This window comes from Lycium barbarum, chromosome 12 (assembly GCF_019175385.1).
Source record: "Lycium barbarum isolate Lr01 chromosome 12, ASM1917538v2, whole genome shotgun sequence".
Taxonomy (NCBI): domain Eukaryota; kingdom Viridiplantae; phylum Streptophyta; class Magnoliopsida; order Solanales; family Solanaceae; genus Lycium; species Lycium barbarum.
The window spans coordinates 65,987,095-66,002,641 of NC_083348.1; positions in this window are offsets into that span (position 1 = coordinate 65,987,095).

Below are 15,547 nucleotides of genomic sequence, written 5' to 3' on the forward strand. Positions count from 1 at the left end.
ATCGGAAAAAAACTCTCGTTTGAGAGGGCTTCAAAAGACAAATCTCAAGGCTTGAGCTGTTAGGAATGAAACTTCCTACGGGAAGAGCTCACTCGACCCATAGGAATAGGGAGTCAGTCTTATAGGTAGTCAAAAAAAAGAATAGCAATAAGATGTAAATGGAATAAATATCCCCTGCTTCCTTTGTCGCTCTATCTCTTCTCGTAACCGGTCTTCTTGTTAGAGTAAGTCGACTATCTTCTTCTGACTAGTGTCGTGATGTCAAACATCAATACTGACTGTTACAATTAAGTTTGTATTGTTATTTTATATTTAAGAATGATATAGTCGTAATACATGAAGTTTTAGGTTTAAATTCCAGTGACACATTAAAATAAAATACTAAGTAACTTTTTATCATTTGCGTAAGTCTTGATTGGTAGAGTTACTCGATATCTAGGCTAATGAGAGGTAGCCGATAAAGTAATCGAGATGCGAACTTATTAATCCGAACACCATCATTAAAAGAGCCCGTTTGGCTTAGCTGATTTAAAATAGCTGATAAACATTAAGTGATGATAAGCCTTTTTTAGTGCTGAAACTGATTTAACAGATAAATAATTACCTGTTTGTATATACAAGTGATGAAACTAATAATAAGCAGTTGAAGTGTTTGGCAAAAATGTGATGATAAGCAATTTTTTGTGTTAACATGACTTAAATGTCCCTGAAGCTGTTTAAACTAATAGGACATGATTATTACAATATTTCAATTTCCAGATTGATAGTTGTCCTATTCGAATAATTCATTAAAAGAATTTGTTTGATTCAAATACAAAATGATTTATGTCTCAATTTAGGTTTAGTTCAAAATTGATTAGATAATATTATTCAACAACAACAACATACCCTAGAATGTAGGGGAATAGGATTGAGTTTCATGCTTTATAAAACCTACAAATCAGCGGTCATTGACGTCCAGTTGGTAGAAGGGAATTGGTATTAAGCTGGGGTTCAAAAAAATTAAAAAGTTAGAAAATACATCGTAACGTAGCTTTATGTAATATGCAAATTAACAAAGTAAAAGAGAACTTTCTCACCCAAATAATACCAAGAAGATTTTGTAAAATAAAGTTGTTGATGTTGAAGAGGTTACAGAAGTCATAGATTCGAAGAACTGGTGAAGGAGTAAAATCATGGGGAGGGTTCGAATTTTGTTTTAAAAAAAGGTATTTTAGGAATTACATAAAATAATTAGCGATATAATAGTGAAATCATTGGTCAAACTAACAGTGTTTATAAGCTAAAATATTATAAGTTGGGAGTGACTAACTTATGGCTTATGACTTATTTTGGCTTATAAACACTTGACTTATAAGCATTTTTAATATTTATCAAATGCGTAGATAAGCTAAAAATTGCTTATAAGCTTAGCCAAACACCCTCTAAGTGTGACATTTTCTTGTATAAAAGATAATAAGCACACAAATTAAAAAAATAAAAATATTCAATCGTAAATTAAGATTTATTATAATTGAGTGACGAAAAGAACTACTATTACCCCTCATTTGAATGAAAGCTGAAAAAGAGGTTGAGGAAAGTACTTGTTGGCTTCCATTGATAAAGTCAGTGGGTTAGAATAATCAAGATTCGGTCATTTCCCCTATGGTTGAGAATTTGGTGGCCTGCTTTTTATGCTTTTGGTTTGATTTGATTGTTTAATTAGTACTCCATTTGACTATATATGACAAAGAAAGTTCAAGGAAGTTGCTCTAATGATCTTGATAGTGCATTTTCATGTCATCTTTCCTTCTTGATGCATTGCTCTCTATGTAGTAAAGATGGATTGAAATTTCTATAGCAACTACTAAAAAAGAAAAAGTGTTATGGGCCGGACATGATATTTCTTCAATTAAGATCTCGGATTCAAATTTTAAAAATAAAAAATAAAAAAAAGGTAGAGTAACGCTTCCCTTTCCTCTACATAGAAAACACAAATTAGTTGATTCAATCAGTACCACGGAGAAAAGGACCAAAATCATCCATAATGTTTGGGTTTGGATCAAAATCATACATATTCTTTCACATGGTGCACTAATAGTACATTATGTTTGCATAAGTGGTGCACTTTTAGTCACAATCCCAAATAAATTTAACGGAAAAGAACAAAAATGCCCCTGAACTTTTAGAAAAGGTATAAAAATACCCTTTATTCATCTATTTTGCTAAAACTACCCCTCAATTCAACTTTTTGGCTCATTTATTTCCCTTGACTAACGGACAACACTAATTTTTTTTTAAAAATAAATAAATAAATTGCACATGACATTTTATTACTGAAAAATTGATTTATTCTTTTAAAAAGAAATCTGAAACCTTGGAATTTTTTAAAATTTGGAAAACTTTTTTTTAACGAGTAAAACCTTGACTAACGGACAACACTATTTTTTTTTCTTTTCAAAATGTGAAAAATTGGATTTTTATAAAAATCTGAAAAAATTAAATTTTTTATGGAAAAACTGTGTTTAAAAAAAAAACCAGAAAACTATCTTTTTTTAAATCTAGAAGAAAATTATGGAGTATTAGTTTTGCACATTTTACTTAAAAAAACAATCAGTTTTTCAGATTTAAAAATTGAATTTTCTAAAAAAAAAATGGGGTTTCCACCCGTTAATTTTTTTTTTCCAAACTTAAAAAAATTCCACATGTTTTAATGAAAATCCAATTCTGTTTTTTTTTTATATATATATATATATAAAAGGCTTACTACATTTGTTTTTTTAAAGAGATGGATGTTGAAAAATTATTTTTCCTTATTCTACAAATAACGATTTTTCAGATTTCTTTTTAAAAGAATAAATCAATTTTTCAGTAATAAAATGTCATGTGCAATTTAATTTTTTTTAAAAAAAAAAATTAGTGTTGTCCGTTAGTCAAGGGGAATAAATGAGCCAAAAAGTTGAATTGAGGGGTAGTTTTAGCAAAATAGATGAATAAATGGTATTTTTATACCTTTTCTAAAAGTTCAGGGGCATTTTTGTTCTTTTCCGTTAAATTTATTTGGGATTGTGACTAAAAGTGCACCACTTATGCAAACATAATGTACTATTAGTGCACCATGTGAAAGAATATGCATGATTTTGATCCAAACCCAAACATTATGGATGATTTTGGTCCTTTTCTCCAGTACCACGTATCAAGCGGTTACATACCCAAAAAAAAAAAAAAAAAAAAACCTTTAACCATCGCATATGGGTAATTTCTGTTGCATCTTCATCACTTCTGCTTCGAATATTTTGTTATCATCGTAGAGTCAGGGTGGGCACGGTACGGTATATACCGATTATCATATCGAAATCAAAATTTTTGTTACCGCGGTTTCGGTATTATGGTATTTGGTACGATATTTGGTATGCATTTTTGAAAAGTTTGATATTTGGTACCGTATTCAGTATTGATAAAGAAAATACCGAAATATTGAATATCATACTGAAGTATTCCATATAGTTACATATACAACTCATATTTATAGATAATACTGACAAATATATAATTAGTATTAGTACTAACTAATTGTTTATGCGTTGAAATTGCTTGTACTTTCTTTTGAATATTTTTACATGTGTAAGATGTTAATATGATATAATTGTTTGAAATGCCCTTTTTGTGTATCGAAGTATAAATATCTTGATTGAAATGTCCTTTTTGTGTAATTGATTAACGAAGGGCATTGCTTGTACTTTCTTTTGATTATTTTTACACGTGTAAGGTGTTAGTATAATATAATCGAGACGTTTCTTGAATAGCCGAAGTCATAATTCTTTATTATATGTATATATGTAAGTCGTAGTCGAACAAACTATGGTTACCGAATTACCGTACTGCAAAATATCGAAACCGAACTTAAAAATACCGAATCATACCGAATTAATTTGGTATGGTAATGGTATAGTATTTTTAAATATCGAAAACCAAAATTACCGAACCGAAGTTTCAAATATCGTACCATGCTCACCCCTATACATTGACTGTGATTAACTATTCTTCGCTAATGCCGCAAAAGGAGGGTTTACTAAGTTACACTCGATCAATAACTATATGCGTTCAGCCAACTGTTTTTTTTTTTTAATCACTGAATTATTACCACATTCTATAATTTAAGATACTAGTAAATTAATACTTATAATTAGGTGCGAAAATCGTTGTAGGTAACTTTTTCCTCACACTTTCTCCACACACTTTTTCCTTCCTTGACTTCAAAGTGGAAATCTATGGTACTTAACCTTCCAATCAAGTTTGCATGAATTTTCTAGTTGACTAAGTGGTTCAACGTGAAATATATGTCCGTAAAGTCATACTTCTTAATACGTGGAAAATCAAATATAACTTTTCAGAACCAAGAACAAAAATCACTACTTCAAACAAAACTTCAGGAATTGAACTTTGCCAAGAATTCGATCTCTTCTTTTTTAAAATAAGATTTACGTATTATAAAACTAAACAAGAAATATAACAAACCACAATATCTCATAACTCGTATTTAAAGTATTAAAAAAATATATTAAAACATTTGTAGTTAAGGATAAAATTATTCTACCCTCTAAAATGATATTAATGATTTTTTTTTCGTGTTATGAAAGTAAAGGTGGACGCACAGCCGCACAGGTGTATATTGTTGATTCTATGGTCCAATTTGGGCAGCTATTGCTCTTTTTTCTTTTGAAAACTTTCTTCTCCTTTTTTTTTTTTTTTTTTTTTTTTCTGCTTTAAGAATGAATTGATGATAAGTTTGCACCCATTTTTTTTTTTTTAATTTCCCCTCAAAGTTTAGGTCTCATTTGTTTGCACTTAATAGAGATTTGAATCTTAATCATTTCATTAAATGCATTTGTTTAAGGTCTGAATTTTAATTATTCAGATTCAACCCATTAAATATAGTGATTTTGTTTCCTTATAAAGCCTTTTAATGGATCTGAATAAATCAAATTCATAAGAGAGTCTTATTCCATTCAGACTCATTAAAATAAGTAGTGTTATTCACAAAACCTTTCATTCCTCTCTGCCTTCTCTTCTCGCGGTAAATTTTTGACGCCTCCCTCTATGCTTTCTCAACCAAATACCATTTTTTTCCTGCTTGAACTGGTGAGTTTTCATAATCTTTACAAGTATTTTTTATATTCACAATATTTTTGAGTGTATTGATGTTTATCAAGAACTCTTGTTGCCACAATATTAATTGATTAACTGTAACTAAAATCGTTTTCTTGAAGCTGTCAAAAATTTGTTTCAAATCATATGCATCTTTACCCAGTTCAAGATTTGTATGTAGTACGAGTGGTTGGATTATAGTCCGTAAAACTTATCAATCACTCCATTTTTACCACTAGTATTGTACCCGTGTGATGCGCGGTCAATATAAACAAATATTAATCATATCATATTGTAATTTGGCTTATTTGATTTTTTTTTAATCAAAATTTCAATTATCATCTTATTTTTAATTAATTAAATACATTATACCTAATAAGAGAACCTCTACAAAATTAAAAGAAGCGAATCATATCAACACTGAATAACTTTTATTTTGTTCCTTATAGTTGTTTATTACATTGCTACGATGATTTTTTATCAACCTGTCGATTGGCCCCTTATGCCATGTGACGTAAATATCGGTAGAACTTGTAGTATATTAAATATACAATGACAATTATGTGACAACAACAATATGTTATTAGAACAATATAGAATTGCCTTTAATAAGGAGCTTTTTATGAGACTTCTCAACACGATTTCAGATTAATGAGACCCAACGTAAATATTGAATAATGAGTGAAAACTCACAAAAAGTTCATATTTGAGAGTTTTCAAATATAATAATATATCATTCTTCTTAAAACGATAAAAGTGTTACATAAAATAAAATGAAATCGGTATAATTAATTTTGTAAGACTATGGTCATATCGGAAGCCAATTCCGCTAGTGCTTTTGTGGAGGAACCATCTTCACCACGCACTTTGGTTGCTGCATCTTTTAAATCTCTCATTTTGGTGTGTACTCCTTTTGCATCTTCCCCTTCAATCAATATTTTATTTTATTTAATACCAAACACACCCTAAATTTGGATTGGAAAAAATAATATCAATAGAAAAATAATGATTTAACTAAAGTTCAAAACAAATTAAAACCAGTCATTGGACTTAGTTAATCTTCTTATTTATGATATCCTTATTCCTGCAACTGTAAAATTTCAAAAGGATAAATGTAAATCAATTGTAAAAAATAAAGCTATTCTAAGAGTGATCACAACATATTTCAACTAATGCCAAAAGTAAGTACAATCTACCTTGGCCTTGCCCGTCAGTTCTTCCGCTTGAAATATACATGAAATACAAAAACGAAATGTTATCTTCATATAATTGTTGTGTGAAAGATGATGCATTCCAGGCTACAAAACAATCATTAAATATATACGACAATACACATGGAAAACAAAAACCAAAGAAGCTGATAAAATACATATATATGGGATTCAAAACTGACGTGACAGTACCTCAAAAAACTTTGCATCTCGTTTCCTTGCATCCGAGTTGTTCAAAAATTGCTAAAACTACTCATACTACTATTCCACAATCTGTATGCTATGATTTTGAAATTTGAGTACTAATATACCACATGAGAGATAAAAGAATTGAAATTTGGTTGAATTTTGGCTTTATCTTTCTTGATGTTTGAAAAATAATATAAGGACTATGATAAAGTATGAGTTAGGCAGTGGACATTGTTCTTATTAATTATAGATTTTGAAATATGAAACAAATATCATTACTTTATCAATATGGTCTTTATCTGCTCATATTCTAGCAGTATTCTTATCTTTAGCTGAAAGGAGGAGGAAAAAGAAATTTAAGTAAGATGTTGAGACCTATTTTCGGTAGATAGGCTTCACTTTCTTTTCATTAAGTAAAGAATTGTTGCCATGGAAAAGGATGCAACAGTTGTTGCACAAGTACATATCAATTTAAAGAAGGCATTTTTCAATAAGAAAACTCCTATAATTATGATAAAATGGGAAAGTTGTAACTATCTTCAAAATTGTTAATACTATTAGTTTTAAATTTTAATATCTTTCAATTAATTTTTATTTATCTTGTTGTTTGGTTAAAATAACTCTTTTGAAAAGGTATCTTTAAATTTAACTCCTACAATTACGATAAAGTGGGTGTCCTAAAAATATGGACAATTTGTTAAGCATATTTGAAAACGTGTTTTTTTTTTTTTTTAATTTTGCATTTCAATATGTTGTGAAGTTAATTATCTGTTGGGACTCCATCGTGCGTATGGAATTGTTGGTTTCTCATTTAGGTTTTACACTGTGTCAATTTGCAGTTTTTATTTTTTTATATTGACTTTTTACATTGAAATTTGCTCCTTCCAGTTTTATTTAACTCTTGCATTTTTATATTTTTATTTTGTATCTTAAAATTCTAACTTTTGTGGTGGTGACACTTATCATTCCACCATGCTTTTGCCTCTCTTATTCTATATAGATAGATTAGGTGTGAGGCGATTTGTATAACAATTGAGCTACCCTACCACTAAAACAATCATACGAAAAATTATATACTACCAATATGCTTTAGGAGGTAATTTATTCATCCGCTTCTTTAACTAGCCTTGTCCTTTGCAGTAGCTAGCTTCTAATTTAGTATCAATTTGTTTGAAATCCTCCTTCTTATTCAATGCACTTTTTTAGCTTCCCCGTTTATGAAAAAATGAAACTTTACCTTCTGAGATTGAGGTATTTTGCAGACATAGCATTGTTAAATATTTTTGTTATAAATGTTGACACCCAATTTTGTCCCGCCTCTCCTCCGAAATACCTATTTACGCTTCTAATATTTTGGCAAATCTAAAAAAAATGTATTTATATTTTTACTATAATTATTAGTTTTTATTAATACCGGCATTGCATTATGCTGTCATTATCTTTTATTACCATTATTATTATTATTATTATTATTATTATTCACAATTTTTATCATTTTACCAGCTTATGCACACGCATCGCATTTATCTTCGCGTAATTTAATAATAGCATTTACTTACTGTTGAATCTCAAATATATTATCGCCCGACTATTACGACGTCATTTTATTTTCATCTAAATATTAATAAACACATACTTTATATTAGGGGGTATTTTAGCACACTCAGTATATGATTAATTTAAAACGAGTCTCTTTAGAACCCGTATTACTTTCGGGTCAATTCATAAAATCAGCCCACATTTTAATTCACCCCAGCCCAAAAATAAATATCCCAGCCCATATATTTTCAGCCCACTACATCCAATACCCGACCCGACCCGATTAGCCCATTCCCTTATTTTTACCCTAATCCCTAATCTCTTTCTCTTTCCCCTTCCACTCAGCCGCCTCCCTCACTCTCTCTCTCTTCCGCTCTTCCTCACCCCACACCACGCTCCTCTTCTACATCCACTCCTCCTTGTCCCCCCACGCCACTGTCACCCCCCACTTCGTCTTGTCCCCCGCTCTTCTCTCTCTTCTTCACAAGAAACCTTAAATCGCCTTATAAATAGTCATCTCCAAATCAGTTGAAGGATGGGATTTTTTCGATTCATGGAATCCTCCAAGAACAGGTTTGTTTTAGTGGCAGAATCCCCTAGAGATTAAAGTTGGAAACCCCCCTAAAAGATATCAATTTGTAGTAGTCATATATTTTGGTGATTGATAAGAAACATATCAAATCATTTCTGTCCGTTTTTCGCTCTGGGTTCTGTTTCGGATCTATACAAATTCGGAGTGTGGTGTTCGAGTGTGAATCAAAGACCCCGCATCCATTTCGCTGCACCCGAAGAAGGTAATACCCCTTCCATTAGTTATTTTTAGTAAATGTTTGAGGGCTTAACCTGCTTGTGTGATTCGTTTGATCAGTTATGATTTAATTCATGTTTGTGTTTGTTTTAGTTGTATTACGCGTGTTTGAGCTTAGTTTGATCCTGTGTCTAGTTCTGTAGTTATTCAGTTCTATGTTAGATATCGATTTGGATTAATCATGTGTTTTGTTAGGTTCACGTTGCTTATTTGTTCTTCATAAGATTAGTTCTGTATATTAGTTTGTGGTTTGCTAACGATGTGTATGTGTTTACCTTCAGTTTGTTCCGCGATGGTTCATTTTATGTTTTGTTTTGATCAGCCATATGTATCCAGCTTATAGCAGTTTAAGTATAGTTTGTATGCTCAATAATGATTGTTCACATATTAGTCCAGGTCTGTAGCTACTTAGCTATGCCATACATGTCCAGCCTTGACCAGTCATGCATAAGATAAACCTGTGGTTTTACCTGGCTATGGTTACAACATTTAGTTTAGGTTTATTATTATTCCCCATACTATTTTGGCAGAAATCCTATTGGTACAATTGCATATGTTTATTCAGATGTTTTAGTAGTTCAATAAAAATGTGAATATTGTTTCAGTTTAGTGTCTCTTTCATATTAATTTGGCATAAGCATATTGACCTTTTGTGCCTCTGTAGTCGTTGGTTTAATTTGAACCTTGTTTGGCAGTTGTGTCATGGTAACCTCACTCAAAATATGACAATGACCTTCCTTATTTGACTAGAATATGTTGTTAAGGTCAGCTGGTAATAAAAAAGGAATGAGTTTCAACATTGTAGATTAAGTCATAAAATCTATGTTCTGAATCTCATATGTCTACACTAGAAATGCCAGCTTTTGGTTTTGTATTGTTTGAATCCCCTGGGTATGAGTTCATACACTAAGGTCCCTGCTTGTTCTATAAGAATTTGGATAAACATTTGGCCTTAGCATAAGTTCATTCTGATCTGCTTAGTGGAGTGTGTATTAGTTCAAGTTAAACATTAGCCTGTTTCTTTTTTTTTTTGCCATTCTTAGTTTGGTTGTTGTTGTAATCTATATCTAGTCTAGATATTAGCATATGATGTAACTTTAAAATAGTTTTGAAGCTACTGCTGAAACTTCAAACTGATGACAGTTTTAAAGGTGTAACTTTGGTTTCAATATAGTTTGTCTAAATTTCTAGTTTGTAGCTGTTTCTTGGCAAGAACCTGGACTGCTATTGTCAATCTCCAGATCAGCCCTTGGTTGGACTCTAGGATCCAGGATCATATATTGCATCTCAGCCATGCATTTGTAGGTCATACTATCCTTAGCATCATCATTGACTAGTCTATCCTGTTGGAACACCATATTAGCTTCATCCTGGCTTATGACCTCTGTGCATGTCACCATTTGCATTGTACCTACACTGTTCTGATTAATCCCCTATATGTTGATGTTGACATATCTTCCTTCCTTGCTATCCTGCCTCTCATCATAAGCATCCTCTTCATCTCTGTGTATGCTTCCTTATAGTTCACAGCCTACTTGTATCTCTTTGCATCCATTCCCCTTACCTTGTTATGTCCTCCTATGTGTGATTATGTGTCTCCCCTGCCTCCTTTTTCTTGCATCTCAGCTTGCCTTCCCATGCATACTCTCTTATCTTGTGCAACACCTCATCTGAAACAACTCTCAACATGCATTTAATCATCTACACTGTAATTTATCAAGCCTCTCTCCTGTTTCAGCCTAAATACAAAACTATTTGGTAAGCATGACCCCTTGCTGTGGATAAGGTGTCTATATGGGTTGACCATTATATTAGCTATGCCTGCATCCCATGTATGCCTCTTGTTTGAAATCAGTTCTGCCTTCTCTTTGAACTGCCACCTTATTTGAAGGATTTTGTATATCTAGCTTACTTATTGTTGCATTAGGTGTATAACCACATAGTGTTGATTCTATTCTAGCTTAAACAATGAGTTTGGTGCACTATTAGTATGATTGTCAGTTAGCTCAATTCCTTTATTTAAGGTGTAAGCTAGTTATAGATTTCTTTTAGTTCAAATGTTATTTGTGTGGTATAACTATATAAGTGTTTGTTACTAACTCTGTGGGATGGCTATAAGCTTGGTTTGCTAAGAATCAGTAGCTTAGTGGATCTCAGCTTAATAGGCATTGTTTGGATCAGTTTGCTTTAGTATCATTTCTTGCTGAAAATGAAGATGATTTAGTTAAGTATGACTTGGGGGTTTAGAGATCATTTAAGTTTGGATATCAATGTATGATTAAAGAGACTATGGTCCAATGGGCCTGTGTACCTAAATGTTCATTTAGTGTTCAGCTAAACTTACAAAGAACTATTTCATTTAGTAGCAACAATCATGCCTTGAAGAGTCTACTACTGGTTTAAAAGACGAGTTCTGTCCAGTTCTGGGTTTGCCTGACGCATTTGAAATAATAATCTTATCATTTCGGAATTAGTTTGGTCTAAAATATATATGTGTGCTAACTTCTGTTGTGTTTGGAAGCTATATGAGAATCCTTTTAAACACCTAACTTTGCAGCAAACCCAAAATACTTTGATGTGTCTATTTCATTTTATGACAGTTTGATTTTAAGGTTGGTTTATGTTAAACTTTTCTTCCCCTTGTATTGCACTGCTAAAGTATATTTATTTTCGGCATTTGTTTAAGATCTTATATGCTTTTCATACGCGCCATATTTGATTATGTATGTATATGTACATGTTTAACTTATGCATTGATTAAATACTAATCCTTTTCTTTCCATTTTCTTTATGCATGAACATCGCATACGAGTCCAGGGAACTCATCTTCTCCTGTATTCGGCGTTGGGCTAAAAGCCTAACACAACTCTTCTCCCCGTCCAGCCCATCCGCAGCATATACATAAAAAGAAAGGAATTTTGGGCTAAAGCCCAATGGCAAAACAGTCCGCAGCAGTTGAGCCTTAAAATGGGCTAGATCCATTCATTTTTTCTCCCCATCTACCTTATTTTTATTGTTGTGTATTTTTTTATTTTTTTGCTTTGTATGACTAACACCTTATCTTATTTTATTTTCTTAACTTAAATGAATCCTAGTTAAATTAGTGGTTTAGTTTTAATATGATGGGTAGTTAATAAAAAAAAAGAAGTAACATTAGTTCCATAAGTTTCATTCCCTTTTTATGTTGAAATTATTTATAGTATTTATTTTTATTAGAATAATTGATTTTCAAAATAGCATGATTACATATTTTTGAGCTAAAAGAATCATGATTTGTTCTTGCTATCTTAAAATTTAAAAACATCACTAATATTGCAAAATATGAGTTCAAGTATGCTTTACAAACAATTTTTCAAGAGTTACTTAACTATGCGTCTTATAGCCAAGTATAGCTAATATGAAAGAAAGAAAACTCATACCCTTTCCATCACATTTTAAAGGAAAATAAGTCTAGGTATTTCTACACCACCATATTGATATAATACAATTTTGTCTAAAGTTCACATTTTGCTAAAAGGCTACAGGCGAATTATTATATTTTTGCAAGTCTTATTTTCAAGAACATTACTACATTTTCATTCAAGGCTTAGCATGTCCAAATTTTATTTTAAATAGTATTTAAAATCTCCTTTTATACAATACATCATATTTTCTACAAGTATTATTTCAAATGACATCATTATTACTTTCATTTAAAGTCTTAGCAGCATTTATAAGTCCTATTTTAAAATGGCATTCAAAGTTTTCTTTTATATTATATTTTCTGTAAATCTTATTTTCACTAATATTATTTTCCTTTTAAAACTTTAGCAACATTTGGGAACCATTTTAAAATTTAAGCATTATATTTACTCTTAATTAATTAACCTAAGTTTGGCCGGATAACCGTAGTTAACGGATTCTAAAGGATGCCTAACCCCTCCCTTTAGAATAATATAGAGCTCTTACCTAGAATCACATTGATTAAGCAGACTATTAACGGAGGTTTAGTTTTAACTTTACCTTAGTTAACATCTAGGTGTCCTAATTCACCGTTAAATTAATTAGGTGACGACTCCTTAAAATAAGCAAAAATAGGAATCACCAATATGTTGTACTCTAATTTAACCCCGATTAAAATGGGGTACGACAATAAAAAGACTAACATTTTCCTCAACTTATGGGTAATAAGAAACATTATTTTCTGGGTGACAAGAACTTTGATGTGTTGTTCTTGTGCAATAAAAGTATAAGTTCTTTTTGGCATATCTTTTTGTCACAATGTATATTATGCACGAGCACATCGTTTATACATGAGTTTTATTTGTCTAGTGCTTGATGGGCTGGATTATTTTACATGAATTATAATTTCTTATTAGATCAACTTGTTTAGTCATAGTTGATGTTTGGTTACTCTTGATCAAAAACTTGATGTTTGACTATTGGATGGAGGGAGCGTATAAATAATTAGTTGTTTAAGCAATAAGGTTCACCTCAGTTAATATTTAATGAGGAAGAAGGAGAACACGAAGAAGTATCAGATGAAACAAATGTATCTAGGTGGACAACTGAAGATTCGTATATAATGCACAATATATGTGAACAACTTGCACTTCAACTAATGTAAAGAAGAGGAAATACTTGAGAGTTTCATATTTTCATTATTTGAAATATTTTTATAGTGTTTGAACGTTAGAGTTTGATCTGATGTAGTTAATTATTTAAATTAACTTATACTTGAGCGTTTGAAGTGAAACACGATTTTTGTTTAGCTAGAAGATTTTTCTGTTAAAAGATTAACTTATGTTGAAATAAAAAACACGATTTTTGTTTAGCTAGAAGATTTTTCTGTTAAAAGATTAACTTATGTTGAAATAAAATAAAATAAAATAAAAAATCATGTTACCTTATTACAGTAATACTTTTTTATATTGATGATATATAAATTTAGTTTGCATTTCAGATAGTTTAAATTTTTTATCAAATATAAATAGTCAAAATATTATTCTCTATTAAATAATTAAATTTATTTTGCTGAAATGTAGATTTTTATAATATTTTATTGATATAGTATAATTTCACATGCACATTCAGATATTGAAAAATGAAAATAGACAGTTAATCATTTAGTGTTCAGATCTAGAGATCACATTTTAATATTCAGATGTGCATTCTGATCTAGACATCTAAATCTTAATGCACATCTTAATATCCAGATGTGTATTTAGATTCAGAAATCTTAATCTTAATGGAAACAATTGAGACCTTAGTACCCTTTTTGAGGTTTGATTAATTCAGATTCAAGCTAAAAGATTCTATTTTAAGGATTAAATGCTCCCTATCACAGGCGATTTCATACCAAAGGTTCGAATCCAAAATCTATAGTTAAGTATAAAAGAGTGCACACTATTCAGAGGTGAATTCAGGATTAAAATTTAATGATTTCAACTTTTAAGATTTTCAGTATGAGCTCATTGTAATGTCAAAATTATGGGCAGGGGCGAATCTGTATACTAATTTTAGGGCACGTGAACTCATGATCTCTCCGTAAAACTAGATATTTTATCTAAATATTTTCTAAAATTAGTATGCTATCATCTGTTGTAACCCATACTACATGAATGCTAAATGGTGTACTTGGTTGAAGATTGAGTTATTCTCTAGAGGACTAGGGATCAATTCCCACTTAATATATATATATATATATATATATATATATATATTCTTAAGTGGTGAACCCATATTCTAGAAATCCTAAATTCACCTCTAATTATGGATTCAACTCTAATATTTGTTGAAATTTTATTAGATTTTACTTTGTACTCCACGTTGAAGTTGGGTTTAGATAAATCCGTATCCAAAAGGCTATATATTCGCCCTAGATACCAATTTCCCACAACTTTTCATGGTAAGCTCGCATCTATCTACCACATGAAATTAGAACCACTTACCCATTCAGATTTGTATTATGATGGAGAAATAGCTTTTTCTTCTGATTTCTCTTTTCTCTTTTCTTTGGAAGAAATGGCTCCCGCCCCTCTCCCCCCTTCAAAAATAAATCAAAGATCGAGACTATTGTAAGTTTAATTTGTAAATGGTAAAATGTAGTATAAACTTCCTTGAGAAGTTGAAAAGTCACATCGTGGTTTGGTCAGAAAACTCGAATATTCTTACTTCTGTACCATAACTCTAAAATCTTACTAATTATTTTATTCTATACATGTTCAGTTTAGTACTACTACTTTGCAAATAAAGAAAAACTTTCAACAGATACCGTTTCAACATGAAATAGCAATAAAAGCGTTATATTATGAGCACTGACTATGCTACATTTTGAATTATTAGGTTTAGTTGACCTATAACACAAAGCAATTATCCATAGCAACTCTGACATTTACAAAAGTAAAAAATATTCTGCTATATCCAGTTACATTGAACTGATTGTGTAATTTCTTTTACCTACAGATATTGTGTATAATATAAACCCATTTAGAAAATGTGAGGATCAAATTGTCTGAAGAGCACATGATTTTCAGTGTATCTCGAATATATATTTGCTATATATAGTAGATTTGTTAACGTATAATTTGCATATACTTACAAATACTGAAAATAAAGGTGTTTACTTGTAATCTGGAGGAAGGTCAAAGGTGGTGATGGTGTAAGCCCACAAGTTATTAATAAAGGCGAAATA